Raw genomic sequence first — 22,884 nt, forward strand, 5'->3', positions numbered from 1 at the left:
GCCTGGGAGCTCCATCCTGCCAAACTGATGCTGTGATATGATTCATGCAGTCAGAATAAAGTGTCATCGTTTAAAAAGTGACAGGAGTCAACTCTCATGTGTGACACTGGTGATTTGGAGCTACTGATTGAGAGATCTCTTGCACTGAAATGAAAGCATGCAGAGAAACCTATAATTTAGCAATTTAAAAAACATTGGTGGGAGTGGAAACTTCCATTTCGTGGACACACTATTTTTCTTAACTTGTCAGGAGTGACTTGAGAAACTGCAAGTCTCTTCTGGTGTGAGAGAATTGGCTGTCTGCAAGAATGTTGCCCAGGGGATGCACAGATGTTTTACCATCCTGTGGGAGACTTCTCTTATGTCCTCACATGAGAAGCTAGAGCTGACAGACAGGAGATCACCTCACTTCCCAGATTCAAACCGACGACCTTTCGGTCAGCCATCCTGCTGGCACAAGGGTTAACCCATTGCGTCACTGGGGGCTCTGACACACTTTAATGAACTAGACTGTCTGCAAATAAAATAAAATCTCAGTCCTCATATGTAGTAACCAATGTGTGAAGGTGTGATCTAAAAGCAGTCCTCAAAGTTACCATTCATATAGTTAAGGTGGCTGTATGTAGAGGATGATCGAATCTTTGAAGTATATTGCTAATGCACCCATTTTCAGTTTTTGGCATTACCTTGAGCATATCCAAGGGTTCCTATATTGAACCCACCATCTTGAATCCTCTGGGTTGTTGTAGGTTTTTCAGGCTATATGTTCTGACCTCACAACCTCTGAGGATGCCTGCCATAGATGCGGGCAAAACATCAGGAGAGAATGCTTCTAGAACATGGCAATATAGCCCAAAAAACCTACAACAACCCAATGGTTCTAGCCATGAAAGCCTCCAACAATATCCTGGATCTAATTTGTTGGTCAATACCATTCTGGCACTAATGTTAATCTTCCATCCCTTCTCTGTATTTGATAAATTCACCTACTTAGAACTTCATTTCAGAGGACCTACATTTATTTCAGGGAATAACTCCTTTTTGTAGAACCATCAAGTGGCCTTGGTCACTTGGATTATTTTATTCCTTCAGATCCTTCCTCATCTGCTTGAGTTGATAATTTTGTTTTGATGTAATTTTTTTAACCTTGGGTTAGTATAAATGCTCTCTGTGAAATGTCCTTCCTTTTTCAATTGAGTTGTAAGCTGTTTGTTTTTGTTGCTACTGAAGACAAGTGTTATATGTGTAGGTCTGGGGGCGGGGGGCTGTAATGCTGCACTGGCACTGCCATGGTTCTCTTTGTTGTATAAGCATTTCCTTATAGGTGGCTATAATCGCTGCTTCATGTCTTCATCTACATTACATCTTTAGCCTTCTATACCAAAGAGTGCTGGTTCCTCACCAGACTAAAAATCCCAGTATTGAACCATGGAACTTGAGCGGCATCAAACTACATTTGCATTTATATGGAGCGGCCTCAGACTACGATTTTTGGATGGTTTGAGTGGTATCAAACTTCATTTACATTTGTATGGAATGACCTCAGACTATGATTTTTGGATGGCATGGTTTTTAATGTAATGTTTAAATTTTTAATATGTATTCATTTTAATTCAATGGATTTAAAGCTTAATGTTGTATGTGTTTCAGGCATTGAATAATTGCCATATGTAAGCCACCTTGAGTCCCTCTTGGGGTAGAGAAAGGCGGGATATAAATAGGGTAAATAAATAAATTCTACATTGTAGCTGCAGCCTCAATTACGTTTCTATATAATCTAGGGATCTGGCAATTTTCTTTCAGTACCTGGAGTTTGATGCCTTTCTTCAATGGTATTGTTCCATTTAGATATCATTCCATCACAGCTGCCAGGCAGTTTATTTCTCTGGAAAAAAGAAATAACTGTAGCAAGTAAATTGTGCTGGTGAGGGGATAAAAAAAAACCCCATAGCACTTCATTCACCTCTTGTCTTTACTAGATTTTATTTGTGCATTGCTATGAATAGACTCCTTTCCCTGATGTCACTTCCTCCTCTCAGCTAGTAAAAGGCAGGTAGTATAGAGAGTTTCTGACAAAGTGCTATACATAGAAGTCAGTCTTTGACATTGATCTGACTAAACCTGCAACTACATTGACACCACCTTAATTGCCATAGCTCAATGCTATGGAACCGTAGGGTTTATAGTTTGGTGAAACACCAGCAATCTTACCCTGTCATTTAAAAAAAGTAGTAACATTTTCATATAGGGCAAGAATTTATATTTTCCTGTAACCTTTTATATGATGACTGAAATCTTTCATCTTCACACTACACTGACAAAGCTGCTAGGCTTTCATGTTTCTAAATCTTTGCAGATTGATAGCTATGAGTCCAAGTAGTTAGAGGCTGAGGCAGACACTGAAGAATCATTGCCATCATTCATCATCCAAGGAAGAGTGAAAGAAAGATCACATTGATCCTAGTTGTTAAGTAGTAGTCAATGACCTAATTAGTCACTGCTGCTTATAAGTCTTCCAGCTACTCATTGACAACCTTGTTGCTTTCAACCTCCTTTCCCATGACCACGAGTATGTGTCATTGTTCATTTTTTCCCATCCTTTGACTGGCTATGATTTATGATTTGTTTTACTTTTTGCTGCCTTTGTTTACCTGGGATACCAACTTGCTGAACAATCTATGAACCGGCTAGTGACCACTATTGCTTCATTCTGCTGGATACCCTGTGACTGACCTGGACTGAATTAATATTATCTGTTGTGTTTATTCCCCAAGAAATAAATGGCAGGGTTTTTTGAAAAAATTATACAGAATCCATACATCTATGCCATACTGCTTTGTGTGTGCCTTCAGGATGCACGCCAACTTATAGGATTTTCTTAGGCTAAGGATATTCAGAGGTATTTTTTTCCAGTTCCTGCTTTTCAAATATAGCTTACAACCCTTGGTATTCGTTGGTGGTCTCCCATCCAAGTATTAGCTTAGTTTCCACAATCAGCTAGGATCGGTGTCTTTAGGTAATTTAAGCCCTGCAGCTCTTTATTTTATTCTTCAGTATATATAACTTCTTTTTCATTGTGCTATTGATGATATCTTTGAAGTTTGGAGACATTTAGCTGGGACAACATGGACAGCAATTAATACATATCATATTCAACTAGCACTCCTAGGGATTTTTGGTGCCCTAAATACTTATATATACATCTAAAAAAACTGACCCCAAAAAATGGATTAATTTATTATAGGTCAATGCAAGTTGTACCTTAATTCTTATTAACAAAAATAAGCTGTCCCTTTTCTAAGTAGAGTGGCAAAAGGCAAGAGCTTAGGCCCCTTGTTGTGGTTCTTGTTGTTTGTTCATTCCATCACTTCTGACTCTTTGTAACCTAATGGACCAGCCCAAACCAGAGCTCCCTGTCAGCCATCACCACGCCTAGCTCCTTCAGAGCCAAGCTAGTCACTTCAAGGATACCATCCATCCATCTTGTCCTTGTTCGGCTCCTCTTCTTTTTCCATTTTTCCCAGCATCATTATCTTCTTCAAGCTTTCCTGTCTTCTCATTATGTGGTCAAAGTACTTAATCTTTGCCTCTAACACCGGGACTGTGGCGCAGCTGGCTGGGAGTCAGCTGCATTAAGATCACTACTGACCAAAAAGTCATGAGTTCAAAGCCAGCCTGGGTCAGCGTGAGCTCCCAACCAAAATTGTGTAGCTTGTTGTCGACCTTTGCAGCCCGAAAGACAGTTGCATCTGTCAAGTGGGAAATTTAGGTACCACTTATGTGGGGAGGCTAATTTAACTGATTTGCGAGGCCATAAAAATCTCCAGGAAGTATGCAAAAATGAGGAAGTACTTCATCAATGTCACAAATGGTCAGTGAAGCGACAGCTCCCCTGGTGGCCAGAAGCTGGAATGTTAAATAGCCTCTGAGTGTCTGTCTAGATATGTTGTGCGTCTATGGCATTGAATGTTTGCCATGTATATGTAGATTGTAATCCGCCCTGAGTCCCCTGCAGGGTGAGAAGAGTGGAATATAGATACTGTAAGTAAGTAAATAAATAAATAAAATGATATTATTCCCTCCAGTGAGCAGTCAGGCATTATTTCCTGAAGTATGGACTGGTTTGATCTTCTTGTGGTTCAAGACACTCCCAGAATTTCCTCCAACACCACAGTTCAAAGGTGTCTATCTTCCTTTGCTCAGCCTTCCTTATGGTCCATCCATAGGTTACTACAGGGAATACCATTGAACTATGCAGATCTACATTGCCAGTGTGATGTCTCTACTCTTCACTATCTTATCGAGACTGGTCACTGCTCCCCTCCCAAGAAGTAAACGTCTTCTGATTTCTTGGCTGCAGTCTGCGTCTGCAGTAATCTTCGCGCCTAGAAATACAAAGTTTATCACTGCCTCCATGTTTTCTCCTATTTGCCAGTTATCAATCAGTCTGGTTGCATAATCTTGAGGTTTTTTTATATTTAACTGCAACCAGCTTTTTCACTTTCTTCTTTCACCTTAGTTATAAGGCTTCTCAGTTCCTACTCGCTTTCAGCCATCAAAGTGGTATCATCTGGTATGTCGTGAAAGCTCCTTTTTTGGAGGCTTTTAAACAGAGGCTGGATGGCCATCTGTTGTCAGGGGTGCTTTGAATGCAATTTTCCTGCTTCTTGGCAGGGGTTGGACTGGATGGCCCATGAGGTCTCTTCCAACTCTATGACTCTATGATTCTATGTGCATATCCAAGCTTGTTAATGTTTCTTTCGGCAATTTTAAACCCAGCCTTGGATTCATCAAGCCTTGCATGTTACATGATGTGTTCTGCATACAAGTTGGATAGGTAGGGTGAGAGTATACGGCCCTGGCTGTCGTACTCCTTTCCCAATCTTGAACCATACTGTTGTTCCATGGTCTGTTCATAATGTCACTATTTGGTCATTATACAGATTCCTCAGGAGACAGACAAGGTTGCTTGGTATCCCCATAACACCAAGAACTTGTGACAATTTATTATGATCCACACAGTCAAAGGCTTTTAGAATAGTCAATAAAACAGGATTTTTTTATCAACGTTGATAATCCACATTATCTACTTTGAACTGGATTATATGAATCTACACTGCCATATAATGCAGTTCAAAGCAGATAATCTGGATTTTATATGGCAGTGTAGAAGGGGCCTAAGTTGCTAAGAACAATAATTTTCTCTGATAAACAGGCATCTTCCACCTCAGGAGGGAGCTCCTTTTCTAAAAACAGCAGAAATGTTTGGTTTAGTTTGACCCCAAGCCTTTTCCCCCTCACCTGTCCTTAAGGTCTCCTGCAGTACTGCAGGCTTTGCTCAGTAATCATAATAATACATTTTCCCTTGCTGTGTATCAAACTTAGGTGAATGATAAATATTGGAGAAGAATCTGATCCTCCTAAATTTATCATATCCGACTTTTGAAAATAATTATCCATTTTCTGTCCTCAAGTGAGAGAACAGAAAAAGAGAACCAAGCTGAGCATTCTTAGTTGGATTTGGACAAACTAGCTTATATGAAAGAACACTGACTGAGTTAGAGGAAAGGAATATACAATACACTTGCTGCTCTGGAAATAATAGTATCTATCTTCCATTGTTCTAATTCCCTCTGTTTCCCAATTTCTGCCTTTTCAAAGGTTGTACCTGCAGAACACAGGATTCCCCCATACCAGCAATGCATGAAACAGTTGTGAAATTGTAATGTGACATGTACCTTTGAAGGTGCTCTACAAACAAACAAATAGTATCATCATCATCGGTGGAGGTACTAGCTCTAACATGGAGATTTCATGTTCTCGGGATTTTCAAGGTAAAAGAGGAATGTGGTGAGTAGATTCAATTGATTACTCCAAGGTGTAGCAAACAGTCTCAGAAAACAGCTGATTTCTGATTGCCTTCAAGGAAAAAAATATCATTGTCCTTTGACATTAAGGGCCCTTGGTCTATCCAGGCAACTTTGATCCAGGAGTTTGGGATTTGCATTCTATTTCTGCTATATTTTGATCTTTGACCATGTATTTTGGTGTACCTATTTTATAGTGATGAGCTTTGACTGTGTTGTATCCTGCTTTGAAACATGAGGAGAAGTGTTTAACAAATGATGATGATGATGATGATGATGATGATGATGATGATGAAAAAGGAAGTGGAGGGCCTGATCCTGGCAGCCTAAGGACAAGCCATTACAACAAATGCCATCAAAGCCAGAATTGAAAAGTCGACGAAAGATCCCAAGTGAAGACTCTGCAAGGAAGCAAGTGAAACAATAGATCACATCCTCAGCTGCTGCAAGAAGATCACGCAGGCAGACTACAAGCAGAGGCATAACACAGTTGCTCAGATGATCCATTGGAACTTATGCCAGAAATGCCATCTGTCTGTGACAAAGAACCGGTGGGATCACAAGCCTGAAAAGTTACAGAAAATGAACACGTCAAACTACTCTGGGACTTCCAAATTCAGACTGAGAGAGTTTTGGAGTACAATACTCCTGACCTCACGATCATGTTAAAAAACAAAATTTGAATTGTTGTTGTTGCAATCCCAGGCAACAGCAGGATTGAAGAGAAACAACTGGATTTAAAGGTCGAACTGCAAAGACTCTGGCACAAGCCAGTCAAGATGGTCCCAGTGGTGATTGGCACACTGGGTGCAGTGCCTAAAGACTTTGGCCTGCACTTAAATACAATCAGTGTTGACAAAATTGCCATCTGCCAGCTGCAGAAGGCCACTTTACTGGGATCTGCATGCATTATTCGTCCTAGGTACTTGGGAAGCATCCGACGTGTGATCAAATACAACAGCCAGCAGAGTGATCTTGTTTGCTGTGTACTAATCTTGTTGTGTTTCAAACAATAATAGTAACAACAATAATATGCTCACATGTTTTTTTCTTGACACCATGGAAACCGCATGACACCATGCTGTGTTGCTTTTTAAATAATTAATTCAAACAAAAGAATGAAACACAGAAAATAAGTGGCAAAACTCTTTTTTTTCTTTTTTTTTTTAAAAAAAAACATGCTTCGGGTTCAGTTTGATAAATCAACAGATACGTGGATTAGATTGCTTTGAATGAAGTTGGAGAAACACATGCCAGTGAGCTGATGCAAATAGCAAATTCCTTTGCAACACAGGCTTCCGAAAGACTCTCTGGCACCTTTGTGATATCATCTATCAAAGACGGCGAGTTCGCCTTTTGCAAGGATATAAAACACTAGAGGCTGGCAGAGGCATGTTTGAATCTGACCAGTGTGTGAATGTGTGCATTTGGAGAGGGAGAGTGTATTGAGAGTGTATTAATAACCCCTGTTTGCTAGCAGCTCAGTTTAAAAGGCTTTATATTTAGTGAGGGGAGCGTTATTTTTACCCCTCTCTCTCTGCAGGAACATAATCTCCTCTACCGCCACACTGCAGCCTGAAATGCCATCTTGGGGATTTGGAAAATAAAGAATGCCGAGTAGGGTCGTATTTGGCTCTGGAAGCCAAAGCAATGCTGGCCTTTCTGACATGCAAGAGAATAACATTCATGGGGGTGGGGGGAGAGGTGGGGAGCTCGAAAAATTAGTGGTATTATGATGTCAGAATGGCTGGAGCCAAGGGTGGTTTGCTAAGGGGGATACTCTGCATGAATCTTTACAGACTGGTCCAGCCATCAAGGAGATTATATTCTCAACTGTTAGAGCTGTTTACACATTCCTAGCAGCTCTGACTGCCTCTTTGTGGCAAGTTGTTTACATGAATTTATTTTGGGAAAATTCCATTTGACAGGACCCAAGATTTCTTCATAAATCATTGAATCTCACTTGTGTACAGGTCTTTTTTTAAGGTTTCTGGTTAGTCATTTATTCTTCTGGGCAGGCGTTGGCTCTGTATGCCCATTATGTAGGTATGTGCACGTGTGTGCGAAGGGCAACTTACAACAAGAACGTAAACATTACAGATTGCCTCTAGACCTTTCAAAAAGAGGAGTGGCATTCCAAGGGACAGTTGTTAGGAAAGCAAGCCCTCACCACTCAGTCACTGACAGCCCAGCTCATTGTCAAAATCCCACTAAGATAGTAGAGGAGGGTGACTGTAAGAAGAGGAATGTGCCATGGGGAATAGGGTAGTTGTTATTGTTATGTACCTACAAGCCATCATATCCTAAGGTTTTGCTGGCAAAGAACTCACAATATTCCCTTTTAACTATTTAATGACATTCTATGATTTACAAATGGATGGTGTGACAAATGGTTACTGTTGTGGGCATTCATGTCATTTCTGACTTGTGAATAATCTAAAGTGGCCAAATCAAAAAGTTTTCTCGACAAGATTTGTTCAGAGGGTTTTGAGATGGGCTTTCTCTGAGACAAAGGTCCCTTCTACACTGCCATATAAAATCCAGATTATCTGTTTTGAATTGGATTATCTGGCAGTGTAGATGCATATAATCCAGTTCAAAGCAGATAATGTGGATTATCTGCTTTGATAATCTGGATTATATGGCAGTATAGAGGGGCCTTAAAAAGCATGGCTTTCCCAAGGCCATCCATTGGGCTTCCATGGCTGAGCAGGGATTCAGATACTGGTTTTCAGATTCCTAGGGTGCATCTATACTGCAGAATTAATACAGCTTAACACCAGTTTAATTGCCATAGAACAATGCTGTGGAATAATGGGAGTTGTAGCTGTACATGATCTTTAGTCTTCTGTGTTAAAGAGTGCTTGTGTCTCACCAAACTACAACTCTCATGATTACATAGCATTGACCCATAGAGGTTAAAATGGTGTCAAACTACATTAGTTCTACAGTGTAAACTCACCAACTCACTATACTACACTGCCTCTCTGAAACAAATTGCAAAAGTGAGAAAGATGGATTTATGATTAAAGTGAGCCAATCACTACTGAACATAATTATTCTGCAAGGAGATTTATATCAGAGTAGCAGCCAAGTTGTAGCAGACTAGCAGGAAGAATTTCCCAAGATCAGGAAATGATGACCTTCCCCACAGTCTTCGTCCAGCTCAAGTCAGAAAGGAGAAAGGCTTCTGATAATGATCTTGGAGCAGGGACCAGAGCACATGGGAAGAAATGGTCCTGTAGGGTACTGGTTCTTAGCCCCATTGGGCTTTCATGGTAGACACAAGCACTTCGAATTGTGCACCATTTCTACATATTGAAGAATTTATCTGTAGAGCTCTGGAAAACCAGAGTTTGGATCCTCACTTGGGTCACAGAAAACCCCTGGATGACCTTGAGCATCTCACACTCTGAGCTTAAAGGGAAGGCAAAGGCAAACTTCCTCAAAATAAATTTTGCCAAGAAACTTCCACAATACATTCATCTTAGAATCGCCATAAGTTGAAAATGGTGTGAAAGCACACAACAAATTTGAGGAAAAGATGTTCAGTGCAAATTTAGTATCTTGACTCTTTATAGAGAAGGTCTATATCATTGGCTGATGAATAGCTCAGTGTGACATTTCAGAAATGCGATATTCTCAGCTGAGAAGAGTGGGATAAACCTCTTAAGAGCTTAGTTCTTTGATCCTAAAAGTGGGGAACCGGCTTCCTGAAGGAGTGAAGAAGCCACACAAAGAGTGTGACGTGATGGTCTGAAGTACCATCTCTTGCTTGCTCACTTCTTCTCTCAGAGATGTTTTGCAAGATCTAAAGTGCAGTGGCTCCAGTCTGTCCATTCATTCTGGGTCTCTGCAATGAATAACATAATCTTTGGGAGGAAAACATGCGTCTGCATACGCATCATGCTAAACGCAAACCTCACAAGCCTTGGCCAGCCCGAGATCCTCAGAGTATGTTTACATACATATTTCGCCACTTCCAGTGTTAAAAGCATCAGCTCCAAGAATGTGCTGCAGGCACACAGCAAATACCCACTGGAGCCTTTGGCCTCTTTTCGTGCATTAATGCCTCGACAGACATAGCAACCCTTGTGGGGCTCACAGGGCCACACACACGGGCTCTTCGTCATTTGTACTCACACAACTATAAACATTCCAGCATTGAGCCTGAAGAATGTTTCAACTTATTTAAATATCAGTAGAACCTTATGTGCTATCCTTTAAATCCTGTGCACGATCCCTAATAAAATAATTGGATGTTGATGCTTTGTGGTCTCCTAATGACCATTAAACGGGAATGTGCAAAGCATGGCAATTCCACATCAAAGTCTGATGTGTAAGCACCCCAAGGAAAAGCCAAGTAGGACAGGGATGAGAAACTACAGCACTCCAGTTCTTCTTGTGCTGCAATTCCTCACCATATTGGCTACATTATCCTGGGCCAATGGAATATCCAGCAATATCTGGAAGGCTGTCCTTTACTTACCCTTGCACAGGATCTGTGGAAGAGCAAAGGCAGTGAGCTCCACATATGCAGTGTGCCATCTATTTTCACACAGTGTTGTAGTGGCACCAGGGCTCGTAGACTCAATGGACCAGGTCTTTGTCATCAGCAGCAGTGATGGTATCATCTTCCACATTGCATTGGCTTTCTCTGTGCTTAGGTTCAATCCACACAGTAGAGTGGGGTGGGTTCTTCTATGACAGAAACGGTGATGGGTGACTTAGAATGATAGAATCATAGAATTGGAAGAGATCACAAGTGCTACTCTGTCCAACCCCCGCCATACATTCCCAACAGATGTCCATCCAGACTTTGAAAACCTCCAGAGCAGTGGCTCTCAACCTGTGGGTCCCAAAATGTTTTAGTCTTCAACTACCAGAAATCCTAACAGCTGGTAAACTGTCTGGGATTTCTGAGAGTTATAGGCCAAAACACCTGGGGACCCACAGGCTGAGAACCACTGCTCCAGAGAAAGAGACTTCATCACACTCTGAGGCAGCACAATCAACTTTATTTTGATTGACCAATTAAGAACTATTAGTTTTACAAAAGACCTGTTCCTGCCAGAACTAAGATCTTACGAAGAACTGGATTACTGATTTCATTCAATGCCACTGCCTGTAGTTTGGGGCTATCTGAGCAGATGCAGCTAGGGAGGACTATCAAACTGAATACTGATATTTCAAAGCTAACTTTTCAACTGAGGTGAGGGCGGTGGGGTTGGCATAGCTGTGCTCGCACGACACCTGCTTTCCAAAGTGCCACAGCATTGTATTCAATCCCTTGCTTTTGGGAAGTTTCAGACTCCGAAGGCAGCTATGGCAGTAAAATGCTGAAGTCTCTTTTTCTTTCCAAAGATGAAGTCAATTGAATGGGGAGGAAAGGGAGGTGGACTTAATCAAATGAAAATTTGGAAATCTAATCCACAACAAAATGACTTTTTCCACATACGGCAGCAGTGCCACAAAATTAAAACATGTTGGCAAGTAATGTTTATTTGGGGGCAGGGAGTTCTTTCTTGGCATTGCTTTTAAATCCAATCATAATTTTTCTTGGGAACATAAAGGATGCACCAATATCAGTGGTTTACAGTTTATTAAGGATTACGCTGTTTGGAAGCAGGAAAAATAGGTGATTAAAAAGGACAAGAGGTCCATAGCAACACTGCATATGCAGATTATGCTCATGTGTTCCAATTTCTTTCTTCTTATTCCACTAGACTCCAACAAAAGCAAACTCTTGCAAGCTGTGTGCTCTTCCACATTAATAACTTGCACCATCTCAACCCCACTCTGAGGTTGCTTGGCTCCGTGTATTGGAATGACTTTAATATGGGTGTAATATGCTGACTCCTAGATGTTCCTATAACCAGTCTATAACCAACTGAAGTTCCTGTAACCAATTGGCCCCTGTAACCAATTGGTGTTTCCAAACTTGGTACAGAGGTAGTCCAATGTAAAATGCATTGCGGAAATCTAACTTTGAAATCAGCTCATGCACTATAATTTTTAGATCCTCCAATTCTAAGAAGGGGTGTAGCTGCTATATCAACTGAAGCTGATAGTAAGCATTCCTAACCAGTGCATCTATCTGGGTGGTCATTTGGAGTGACAAATACAAAAGCACTCCCAAGCTATGTACGCAGTCTTTCAGGGAGAGTGTAACCCATCAGAACTAGTTGATCCTTGATGGCAAGAATTTCCGTCTTGTCTAGATTCAGTTCAATTTGTTTTTCCTCATCCAGCCCATAACCTTCTCAAGGAATTCATTCAGAGGAGACACACTAACCTTAGCTGAGACTGTTTTTGAAGGCATTGAGAAATATATTTGAGTGTCATCAGTGTACTGATAGCACCCAACCCTATCCTTCCAGATTATCTTTCCCAGTCATTTCATGTAAATGTTAAAAACTCATTGGGGACAGAATGGCTCTTTGTGGGATGCCACATAATAGCTCCTTTTTTGAGGAGCAGCTATCTCTAAGCACATTACCATTGGGAACCTGCCTGAGAGGTATGATTGGAAATACTGTAATACAGTGCTTCTGATTCCCAAATCCCCTTTAAGGTGTCCCAGAAGCTGATACCATGATTGATGGTATCAAAAACCACTGAGAGATCTAGAAACACATACAGGAACATACACCCCTTGTCAGTGTTGAAACAGAAATAATCCAGGAAGGTGAACATAGTATGTTCAACTCAGTAACCTCCTCTGAAGCCAGTTTGAAATTGACCAAGGAAGTGTGTGTCATCCAAGACTGCCTGGAGTTGGAGGCCAACTGCATTCTCAATCAGCTTGCCCAGAAAAGAGAGGTTAGACATTGGTCTATAGTTATTAAGGTCCTGGGGATCCAAGAAGGGCTTTTTCAGCAGTGGTCTGATTACTGCTTCTTTTGATCAAGAGGGAAAATTCCCTTCCGTGAGTGATGCATTGATAATTTGTTGTATTTGAAATTGCGCTGCATCTCCTCCCTGGACAACCAGTCAAGAGAGCAAGGATGAAGAAAGCAGGTTCCTTACTTGCTCCAGCAGCTTGTCTGCATTAACAGTGCTCACCAATTGAAACTGATTACAGAGCTGCTGGACACCACATTATCAGCTTCTGCTCCGATGACAGTGTCTAAGTTAGCTCTTATGTGAGAGATTTAACCTGAAAAATGGTTCTGAAAGACATCACAGTGAGCTACTGAAGGTTCTAGCAATGGGTTCAGAGGAGAGGGCACTTGGGTAGATGGCTGAAGTCCTGCAGATGTAGAGGATGCCATATTGGAAAAGGCACCTTCACTTTTAGGATTTTCCTCCAAATTAGACCTAATTATTATAAAGTATGTAGTGATTCTATAAGTAAATCTTACAGTGCCTGGATTTAAGTTATGTAACTTTGGTTGCTACACAAGATACATACATGCAAATAACAAAGTTGAGCTGAAGACCAAAGATCAAGTTCATCTTCCTATGACAGACAACACAAAGCCCTTTTGCAATACGAAAGAAAAAGGGGGAGAAGGCTAATGCTTTCACGTTTTTCATAAGAAAAATTCAAAACATCAAGCAAAAGCTTTTTTTGTTTATGAAAACTGGATAAATTTACAGGGCGACTTCACCTTAACCCACATACTTGTTTAATAAGGGTTCTCTCAGAGATAGTTTGGAAGGTCATATTCAAAGCAGTATAAAAGGAGAGAAGACAAAAACATGGTACATGATGAAACATTTTAAGCTATTTTCATTCAAGAAGAAGAACTACTACTACTACAGCTACAGCAACAACACCTGTAGAACAGAAGACATGGCCAATTCAGTCCTCTATTCTGCTATAAATGTTAAGGTTGCACCAGATAAGTCAGTCTTTCCAGTTGGAAAGACTATTGTTTTTTTCACAGAGAAGATGAAACATTACCTGCTGGTCTCTCAAAAATTCACCTTTTCCATCCTTTGTTGCTCCTGATGACTGCCCTCCTTGTCAGCATTTCTGTGCCACCAGCTCTGTTTTCCTCTCCAGACCTCATCTTCTTGGTGGCCGCATGATCCCAGTCAGTCAAGGATCAGGTAGCCAGCCAGGGTGGTGGTGGTGGTGATGTCATGTTGCCACAAATATATATTTAGCAACGGAGATGACAGCTGAAAGCCTGCTTGTTGATATGTTTTTATGATGACTGTTTTGCTCCTGTTTTTAATGGGTTTTTAAAATATGATTTATATTTTAGATTTGTAAGCTGCCCTGAAATGGTCATAGAAAAGCTTGAGTTGATGACCACTGCAACTAGCATATGGCATGTTTGCAATCTTCCTATTTGTTTGTTTGTTCTTCCAGACTCATTCTGCTCTAACCTACAACTACTTTATCTTCTCTCTTTCTCCCCCATTAGACTGTGTATTTATTATGCACAAATATGGTCCATAGCTTAGCTCAATCATTAAGCAGAATGAAGACTGCAGTGAAGAAATCAGATGAAGACTCGAATTTGGAAGTGTGGCTGTAAAGGAATTAGACAAGACTCAGAAATGTAAAGATATACCATAGAAACAAATGTTAGGATGGTCCATGTCTATATGTTTCTCATTTCTATGTAAGGCTGTGAAAGTTGGATGGTGAAGAAAGTGGATAGGAACTAATTTGTGATTTGGTGCTGGAGAACAGTTCTGCAGGTACTGTGAACTGCTAAAAACACAAATAAATGAGTCCTCTACTCTCTCCACAATGACACCACTATTGGACATTTTGAATGCCTATGCAGGAAAATAATGGTGGCTGTGAGTAACAGGTAGACCCCTGAGGGTTTCCCCTCTCTACAGAATGACCTTCAACTTACCCACATATCATATCAAAATCCATAATGTTGGCCTCAAACCTGTCCTCAGTTTATACATGATAACTTCCCATGTTAACCAACTCCACTAAATGCCAGTAATGACCTCAACAGACAGGTCCAAATTGGCAGCACATGCTGGTGAAAGAGCCCAGGTCTCATGACCTCAAACTACTTCTGGTGGGGTTCCATCACAAAAGGGAAGTTCAACTGGCATATGCAGCCGCAGCAGCAACATGGGAGGACTCCCATGTTCCATTGAGATCAATGCGGGGAAGCTGGGCAGCCAGCATTTCCCCTGGGAGGTGGGGCAACCAGTGGGTCAGGCAATGTGGGACATGCCCCCAAAAGGCACCACCAGAATCTCCATAACCTGTGGTGATTCCGGTGGCATGTTTGATGAGGTCGTAAATATCCACATCCATTTCAAAGTGCTGGTCTTTCAGTACTACAAAGGAAAAGGATTCCCTCTTCCTCTGTTTTCCATCAAAATTTAGAAATTATTATTATTATTATTATTATTATTATTATTATTATTATTATTATTATTATTATTAGATACACAACAAAATTAGTACACAGCAAACAAGATCACTCTGCTGGCTGTTGTATTGGATCACATGTTGGACACTTCCTGAGTGTCTAGGACTGTGTGATGTATCGGCGTATAACGCGTGCAGATCCCAGTAAGGTGGCCTTTTGCAGTTGACAGATGGTAATTGTGCTTAAGTGCAGGCCAAAGTCTTTAGGCACTGCACCCAGTGTGCTGAGCACCACTGGACCACCTTTACTGGCTTGTGCCAGAGTCTTTACAGTTCAATCTTTAAGTCTTTGTATCATGTCAGTTTTTTCCAGTTTTTTTCTCTTCAATCCTGCTGTTGCCTGGGATTGCAAGATCAACGATTCATACTTTGTTTTTAACACGATTGTGAGGTCAGGAGTATTGTGCTCCAAAACTCTGACAGTCTGAATTTAGAAGTGCCAGAGTAGTTTGATGTGTTCATTTTCTATAACTTTTTCAGGCTTGTGGTTCCACCAGTTCTATTATTATTATTATTATTATTATTATTATTATTATTATTACTACTACTACTACTACTACTACTACTACACCATCACGGTATATGGCACTTTACAAGGAAAAGAACAAATGGTTCTCTGCTTTCCACCTTACAATTTAATTAAGACATAACACAAAAGGAAAGAGGGGTGACACTGGGAGGGGATTTATTTTATGGGCCTGTAACTCCCAGTGATCCCACCATCTAGAACTTTCTGGGTATTGCTGTTACCCAAACTAACTTTCCCAAGCTTTGCTGTTCATGCAGAGTTGACTGAATGCTCTCAGCTCCCTTCTCAAATTGCCCAAAAGAGTGCCTTTGAGGAGTCACAATATATTCATGAAGAGTGATACACATCCCATGTTCCTAAATCTTAATGCATTGGTTTGCTTTTTTAAGGAGGAGCAGGTGGGGAAAAAAGATGTTATCAGGCTGCTCTGGAGAAAGAGTGCAAACTGGTTAATCATATGCCACTTGGTGATGTAGCAGTGCTGTGCTGGCATTGGAACTGACTTCCAGGGTGGAGTTCTGGTGAGTCTTGGCTCAAATTTAACTTTCCTTGGTTGACTTGCTGCTACTGTGAATTAATTGAGCTCAAGAAGTGCATGATGTGGGAATCTGGGAACTACAACAAGGTCTTGTTCATCTCTCCGGCTAGCAAATTGTAGGAAGTTCTCCTGTCCAGAGAGCAAAACAAGCAGTTAATAGTCTCCAATCTTACTCTTTCCCAATTATCTGTGTGCTTTTTTTAATTGCTGGGGAATTTAGCCATCATTGGAGAGTCAACTGGAGCCTGGCATTAAGTAAGGGGCAGGTTTTTCCCCTCCTAGGCTTGCCAAGGTGTGTTGGCCAGTGCTGTTCTTGCTATTCCCGGCCTGTTGATCTCCCTAAAAGCAGACACACCACCAAACCGTAATGAACTGAGACATATTATTAGTTGGTTTGGTGTTGTGGACAGTTGCCTGCAGAAGAAATTGTGCTCATTCTCTCCCTGGAATTTAATGCACATAAGAGTTCCAGAAGCAAATGGCAAGCGAAGATGAAATATCACCCTGGGCTGGGGATTACTGACGAGGGACTCCAGAACACATGTTTTGCTCACACCCCTCCAAGTCAAGACAATATTTTTTTTTAGATGTTCATCTATTTCATCAAATTAGCTACCACTGGCTTCAAGTAAATAGTTGAACGTCTCCTTGTTTAACATTACAATATTGCATTCAGCCAGACTTGTAGAAGTCAGAGGAGAAAAGATTTTTTAAAAAATCCAGGAATATTTTACCTTCCTAGCTAACCCATAATTCTTGTGAGTAGAGCATAAGAGAAACAATTAGAAATTGCAGAGCATGCAAATGATTCCACTAAATGTCTATAATTCATTACATTCAAGCTATAATAGAGTTTGAAGTGGTCCATCTGGCTCATAAGAATAAGAATAAAACTTTATTTATACCCTGCCACCTTCTCCCATAGGGACTCGAGTGGCTTACAAAATACCACACAAAGATACCACACATAAAATACATACATAATATATAAAATAAAATACATCAATATGAAAACAATAATACATTACATAAACCCGGCATACAAATTGGATACAATTTTATTTTTTTGTCGTGTCAGGAGTGACTTGAGAAACTGCAAGTGGCTTCTGGAGAGAATTGGCCATCTGCAAGGACATTGCCCGGATGACTTTGATGTTTTTATCATCCTTGTGGGAGGCTTCTCTCATGTCCCCGCATGAGGAGCTGGAGCTGATAGAGGGAGCTCATCTGCCTCTCCCCGGATTCGAACCTGCGACCTATCGGTCTTCAGTCCTGTCGGCACAGGGGTTTAACCCACTGCGCCACCAGGGGCTCCATTTATTGGATACAATAATCTCTATTAAAATAGAATCAGTTAAAAGATCTATGTAATCAATATAGCAGCCCAACTGAATGCACAGACTATAGATATAAAGCGCTAAGTGATTGGCAATCAGTTCTGGTTACAGTCTAAACATTATTGAATGTCTTCTGGAAAAACCAAGTTTTTAACTCTTTCCTAAAGTGTTGTAGTGTAAGGGCTTGTCTAAGTTCCCTGGGAGGGGTGTTCCTCTGAGAAGGCCCTCTCCCTCATCCCCACCAACTGTGCTTGAGTCAGAGGTGGGACCAAGAGGAGGGCCTCCCCAGCAGATCTTAGAGCCCGCACCAGTTCATAGGGGGAGATGCAGTCGCAAAGATAGGCTGGACCAGAACCGTCCATCTCCTTGCTCCAGCTAGAGCATCCTCAGCAAGTGATAATAAATTGTACTGAATAGCTCTGGATCATTTAAGCTTTGTGGACTCTGTGGGAGCCTGTAGCTGGTTCCTGGGGTGCTTATATAGACACACCAGAGCAAATCAGATCTCTTTGATGTAAATTCTGAATTGGACTAAATGACTGTGTGGAAGCAACCCACATCTATCTTCACTTCCCGCAATTCTAGCAAAGGGTCAAGGGGCAAAAGGACTTCTAAATATCTTACAAGAATTTTCAATTCCTTCCCCATCGTATTTACTGAGGGCCCTTCCACATAGCCCTATATCCCAGAATATCAAGGCAAAAAAATCCCACAATATCTGCTTTGAACTGGGTTATCTGAGTCCACACTCAGGTAATGTGGGAATTTCCGCCTTAATATCCTGGAATATAGGGCTGTGTGGAAGGGTCCCGAGACTCGTGCAAAATAGCATACTAAATCCTCACTGGAAGAGAAAAAGAGTTGTTTGTAACTTCAATATGTAATTAAAGCCACTATGTGACTGCTTAACCACATGAAAGCATATTTTATTTCCCATGTCTTGTTCAAAGATATGTAAGATGTCCTACCTCCATATTTCAGTCTCTCTGCTCCCTCCCCAGTATAGTTAGTGACAATCCTTTTTATGAATGGGAAGTTGAGGGACGGGTCACTTTTTAAAGTATGTTGCCAAATCTGAAGAGATAATATTTGTTCCTCATCTTTGAATATACAAAGAGCAGGTCTCCAGACGTTGTTGCTGTATGCCTTCAGGTCGTTTCCATCATATGTTGACCGTACAACAAATTTATCCTGGAGTTTTATTGGCAAGGTTTGTTTAGGGGAAGTTGCCATTGTCTAACTCTGGGTTTGAGAGGTTGTGGCTTTTCCAAGTTCATCCAGTAGCTTTCCATGGGTCAAATTCTGGTCTCTTGCAGTGCTACTTCAATACTCAAAAACTTACACCACATAGTTACTTACTTAGGTGATCCCTCGTAGTCCGAGAATAATGGTCCTCCAAGTGTAGTATCCTGGCGGTGGGTCCGTAGGTGACTGTGGAGCCCTATTCTTGATCTGCATCTTCTCCCACAGCGAGGGCATCGGTTTCCAGGTGGAAGGCGGTACTGGTCAGGGTTGGCTTGGTGCACCTTCCTCTTGGCACGTTTCTCTCTTTCGCCCTCCATTCGTGCCTCTTCAAATTCTGCAGCACTGCTAGTCACAGCTGACCTCCAACTGGAGCGCTCAAAGGCCAGGGCTTCCCAGTTCTCAGAGTCTATGCCAGACCACATAGACTCTTTTGCAATTCCCAGTAGATGTAACCAGTAATGCGGACTGCTAGTAGTTGCAATCCAGCAACATCTGAATGTTGCACTTTGCCTGACCCATGCTTTAGGGAAACCCATATAGCTTTGAAAAAGAACAACCAGTTGGAAGGAAAGATATACAAACAATCATTGAGACACCCATAACTGATCATTGCCTTTGAGCCCTACACTACACATTAACAATGTTCTGTTCCACCATAGTATCCAGTAGAGTCCTGGAATTGAGGGAAGAGAGAGAGAGAGATCTTTAAGATCCTCAGCCAGGACCACCCTGCCGGTCCCTTTGACCAAACTACAAGACACTCCCACCAGGATCTGTTACTGGGTGTTACCACAACAGTTAAAGTGGAATCATGGGGTTATAATGAAATCATATGAAAGGGCTCCAATGCGTTGAATAAGTGCATCCCTTTCCAGTTTTTTTTAATGTAAGATTTTTGAGATAGAATGTGAAAGAAGTTTCTGCCAACCTAGCAGTTTGAAAACATGCAAATGTGAATAGATCAATAGTACCACTCCAATGGGAAGGTAATGGTGCTCCATGCTGTCATGACCTTTGGGGGTGTCTATAGACAACTCTGGCTCTTCAGTTTAGAAATGGAGATGAGAACCAACTCCCAGATTGGATATGACTGGACTTAATGTCAGGGTAAAACCTTTACCTTATGAACGAAGCACATTAACTATGTTAGATGCAATTATAAGTAAAGTAAAACTAAGTTTTCTTCCAGTACTGTGGGAAAATAAAACAGGCATGCTGATGCTGAATAAATTTAGATTTTTCCACTGTCTGGTTCCATTGGCACAGAGTAAGAATGTAAGAATTTGGTTCCATTGGCAGCGAGTTGGACGGATAAAATCATCCAACCACTGTTGGTGGCTGTCAGCAAAGCATTGGCTCAGCAGTTTTTGAAGGACTAGAACACCATGGGTAGATATTTTAGCAAGCTGAAGCATTTGGGAAGAATTTTCAGTCAATTTGCAAGACACCAGCTAATTTCTACCCTTGTCTTTTCTTCAAAATACTGTTAAATCATAACTAATCCCAGAGCTGGACATTTCACTTCCTTTGCCCAACTTTTTTTCAGTCCAGAGTAAAAGATGTGGTAGGTTTTTGTCCAAGGCACAGTCATCTGGCATGTGCAAAGGGATGATGAGTTGTGAGAAACATAGATGGGAAAACCCTGCTTGCTTGCTTGCCTGCTAAAATTGGTGTTTGTACAAACTGCAAAACAGCCTCTTTTTAAAAAAAAGTTGGAACCTAATCTTGGGTTTTCCCATTCAGCTACAAACCCAGGGAGTTGGCTTCTTACCTAAGTCCTGGCAAATAGTTAGGATTTCAGCATCATCTTTTATCTGAAGCCTCTTTGTTAATGTCATGAAGGTGGTCCAACTGGTTAAAAAGAAGTTTGGCTATTGTATGCCCCACCTTACCCCATGGCATATGGTTTCCCTGTCAGTGACAGGTAAGCATTTCTGAGGAATTTTTAGATGGATGTCGAGAGCACCCACAAAATGTCAGGGTAGAGGCAACAACCAAATATCTGCTTATTCAGCATCACCAGGAGCCCCCAAACAATTTATCTCCTGGAATGAACAAAGAACTATCCACACAAGAAATAATCTTTCACTTTCTTCAGTTAGTAGCTGTCCACACGTTGTACTAAATTTGTACCATGATGGGAAGGTGCCATTTAAATAAGAGGTGCTTCTGTTGTTATTTCCATTCAATGATTGGAGTTAAGAGTATATATAAAAGCATTTAAATACCCTTTCATGCCCAATCATTGATTGTATTAAAGGAACTCAGCTATGCTCTGATGTCAACAGGGCTTCAATCTGAACTTTAAAAGGAGCTATCCAAGGTAGCGTTTGCTATCCCAAAATCATCCTTCACTGCTGACATGGACATACTAGTTGACATTATCTGCAAGTAGAAAAGCTGTAACACTTTGACTGTGGTAACTCTTGGTAAGCAATGCATAGAATTTTGTGGTAACTACTAGTGTAAACTGCAAAAAATGTCTGGAATCCTCTGTACACTACATAACTATGTAATCGCCATTATTGCACAGCTACACAATGAATCCTGGCCTTACCAATTCCCAATTCCCAATTGCTCTAACATTTCCACTTCCTCATGCTAGTGATCTCCATTGCGACACACCACAGGAACAGCCTCTCTGTCACAATATTTCCCTTCACAACAGAAATCACTTGCATGGAGATGGGGTGGGGGTGATATGAGGGTGTTGTTCTGCTACTCCATGAGTCACAGGTGAATAGATTCACTGGCTGTTGATCAGTAAGTGGGACTGGGGGATGTATCCCCTAAATGTGGTGATACATTGGGATAGTGAATATGAAGCACTCATTAATGAATTAACTGTAGGACTCTTCATGCACTGTAACTATCTCACTCACTATATCTTGTTCCTTCACTTTATCTTGTTCCTTTAGCCTCACTCCCTGCTGAGGAGCAGTCCCTGAGACTCTTCATAAGTCAAAATCAGACTGATAAAGACTCCCTCGCTCAAGTCTAGCTCTTCAGTTTGCTCCAGCTCTAGCTGACATTTTTGACTTTGTTGCACAACCTTCTGGCTCAATTCTGACAAAGTTTAGGTACCCTGGGCCAATCCAAACTGTAAAGTTATCTCATAATGATTCCTCTTGAACTGCTTATTAGGCTTGTGCACGGATTCAATTTGGCTGGTTCCCTTTAGCTAATCCAGCTGGTTTGGATCATTGCAATGGCAAGGCCTCAGCCTCCATGGGTTTTTTTCGGCCACAATAGAACAATGGCTGTTGGCTGCCCTTAGTTACAAATGGAGTGCAGGAGGGAGGCAGTCGCTAAAAGGAAAAGTGCAAGGGGAAGAAAGGCATAATTCAAGGGCTTGCAAATCAAGAGAAAAGAGGCTTTTTTAAAGGAAGCCCAGGGTAGGATAGCTCCAGGTCGATCGCTCTTCCTTCGCTAGGAAGTTTGGAAGCCTCCTTAAAATGCCTTGGAAAGCTGCATGCTGTAGAAAGAGAGCGCCACACATGCCTGCCACACCTTTGTCCTCTAAAGTAGAAACAGCTTAAATTACTAAGCATTGAACCCAAAGCAGAAAGGCATGAGGGGGAGAAAAGCACTACTCCAAGGCCTGCAAATCAAGAGAAAAGAGGGGGCTTTTTTAAGGCAGCCCAGGGTAGGATAGCTCCAGGTCAATTGCTCTTCCTTCCCTGAGAAGTAGGGATGCCACCTTAAAATGCCTTGGAAAGCTGTGTGCTGCAGGGAGAGGGCATCACATGCATGCCTGTCTTCTCTAGAGTAGAAACAGCTTTAATAAAGCATTAAACCCAGTCTCCTCCACAGACAAAAGGGAAAGGATCGCAGAAAGAGTGGTAACTCTGATGCTTTAATCTAGGTCTTAATGAAGGATATAAAGACGAACATTAGGAAGAACTTCCTGACTGTAAGAGCTGTTCGGCAGTGAAACTCTCTGCCCCGGAGTGTGGTGGAGGCTCCTTCTTTGGAGGCTTTTAAACAGAGGCTGAATGGCCATCTGT

General features: G+C 41.4%; 1 long non-coding RNA gene across 2 annotated transcripts; it reads right to left on the reverse strand.

Annotated features, from left to right (window-relative positions):
• Positions 1-1,796: 1,796 nt before the first annotated feature.
• On the reverse strand, positions 1,797-13,899 carry LOC137096409 (uncharacterized). 2 transcript variants are annotated; one of them, XR_010909448.1, is made up of 3 exons: positions 13,777-13,899; positions 10,357-10,568; positions 1,797-1,885 (listed from the first exon to the last, which is right to left on the reverse strand). It is a non-coding gene; the product is annotated as an uncharacterized lncRNA (long non-coding RNA). The 2 variants fall into 2 exon arrangements; XR_010909449.1 differs by lacking the exon at positions 1,797-1,885 and adding an exon at positions 4,966-6,432.
• Positions 13,900-22,884: the final 8,985 nt, after the last annotated feature.

The sequence above is a fragment of the Anolis sagrei genome, chromosome 2 (assembly GCF_037176765.1).
Source record: "Anolis sagrei isolate rAnoSag1 chromosome 2, rAnoSag1.mat, whole genome shotgun sequence".
Lineage (NCBI taxonomy): Eukaryota > Metazoa > Chordata > Lepidosauria > Squamata > Dactyloidae > Anolis > Anolis sagrei.